The sequence below is a fragment of the Lipotes vexillifer genome, unplaced genomic scaffold (assembly GCF_000442215.2).
Source record: "Lipotes vexillifer unplaced genomic scaffold, Lipotes_vexillifer_v1.1 scaffold410, whole genome shotgun sequence".
NCBI classification, from domain to species: Eukaryota; Metazoa; Chordata; class Mammalia; order Artiodactyla; family Lipotidae; genus Lipotes; species Lipotes vexillifer.
In genome coordinates, this window is record NW_006794028.1 from 588,077 (window position 1) to 589,898 (window position 1,822).

The following is a 1,822-nucleotide window of genomic DNA, read 5'->3' on the forward strand; positions in this document are numbered from 1 at the left end:
TCTTTTTTGCTATCTACATTCATTTGTTTTATTTTTAGATTCCACAAATAAGTGATATCATACGGTATTTGTCTTTCTCTGACTTATTTCACTAAGCATAATATTCTCTATGTCCTTCCATGTTGCTGCAGATCAGGTGGCAATCTTAACTTCCAGTTAAATGGCATAATTGTTGCTTTTCTTGGTGAAACCATTCCCCACTTTGGAACTAACACCTCTAGGCCAGCTGAACATAAGGTTGTGGGAATAGAAGGCAAAACTTTTGCTAGTGGATCACTAAGGCTAATAGTGAGAGATGCCACTCCCATTTCCATCCCTTGATTCTTTGGACCCATGAATCTGGCCATGGGAGAAACAGCACCATATATTGGACACTGACTCAGAGCATCCGCAGAGAGCTTCCTGGAGAACCTTGCTCAGATCTGCAAGGTACTGCTACCTAGTGGTGCTGTAACTGAGTCTTCAAAAGACCGTTCCATTGTTCTGTCAAGCCAGCTGCATCAGGATGACAGGGAACACGGTTAGACTAGTGAATTCTGTGAGTGTGGGTCCATTGCCACACTTCATTTGCTGTGAAGTGAGTTCCTTGATCAGAAGCAATGCTGTGTGGATAAGGCACTTTATGAGTCCATGGATGGTAGTTTCAGCAGAAGCATTGTGTTCAGGAAAAGGAAATCTGTATTCAGTGTAATTATCTACTCCAGTAAGAACAAAATGCTGCCCCTCCCATGATGGAAGCGGTCTAACGTAATCAACTTGCCACCAAGTAGCAAACGGGCTGATCACCCTGGGGAAGGCTGCCATGTTGTTGGTCCTGCTGCTGGCAGCTTGGACCCTCAGCGGTGGCCGTGGTCAGGTTGGCCTTGGTGAGTGGAAGTCTGTATTGCTGAGCTCACGGATAACTTCCAGCCCTGCCACCATGACCACTTTGCTCACCAGCCTATTAGACAATGTCAAGCGTAGCTGGAGAAGGAGGCTGACTGGTACCCACAGAACGGCGTCATCCTATCCACTTGAGGATTACAATCCTCCTCTGTTGAGACCAGGGCATCTATTTGTGACACAGTATCTTCGAGTTTTTTGCCCATTCAGAGAGGTCTATCTGTATACCTCTTCCTCAGATCTCCTTGTCATCAATTTTCCAATCATGTTCCTTTCAAATCCCTGACCATCCAGCCAAACCACTGGCCACAGTCCCTGAATTGGTATATACTTGTTCCTCTGGCCATTTCTCCTTTCAAGCAAACTGAACAACAAGGTTCACTGCTCAAAAGTCTGCCCACTGGGTGGATTTTCCTTCACCACTGTCCTTTGGGGATATCCCAGAAGGGGCTGTGCTACAGCTGCTGTCTACTTTTGGGTGGTACCTGAATATTATGCAGGACCATCTGCAACGTTTTCTCTTCCTCAGTCAGCTGATCCTAGAGAACTGGCCATGAGGCCACAGGTGCAGGCTGTGAGAGAGAAGGTAGTGTAGCAGGTGTGGGGACGTTGGGCATTTGGGCCCCTTCCTCATGTAACTTACTTGTGCCTTCCAGGTCTGCTTGAGCCGCATCTCATATGTACCACTTCCATTTGCTGATGGAATGCTGCTGTGCGTGCCCAGATTCGTGCCTGTGGGTCAGATGGCACCCAGTTCACGAAGGGCAGCTCAGCTTGCAAGGCGATGTGGTGGCCCACGGTTAAACGTTCAGTTAGTACTAAGGCCCAGCAGTAAGTAAAAGGCTGTTTCTCAGAATGAGAGTACTTATCCACAGAGGATGGCAGGCTTTGCTTTGTAATCTTCAGGGTCTGTGATGTGACCCCCCCCCCCCCCCGGGGG

General features: G+C 47.9%; 1 pseudogene; it reads right to left on the reverse strand.

Moving 5' to 3' along the window:
- Positions 1-416: 416 nt before the first annotated feature.
- The window catches only part of LOC103088333 (uncharacterized), a 4,842-nt pseudogene continuing 3,436 nt past the window's right edge, over positions 417-1,822 (reverse strand).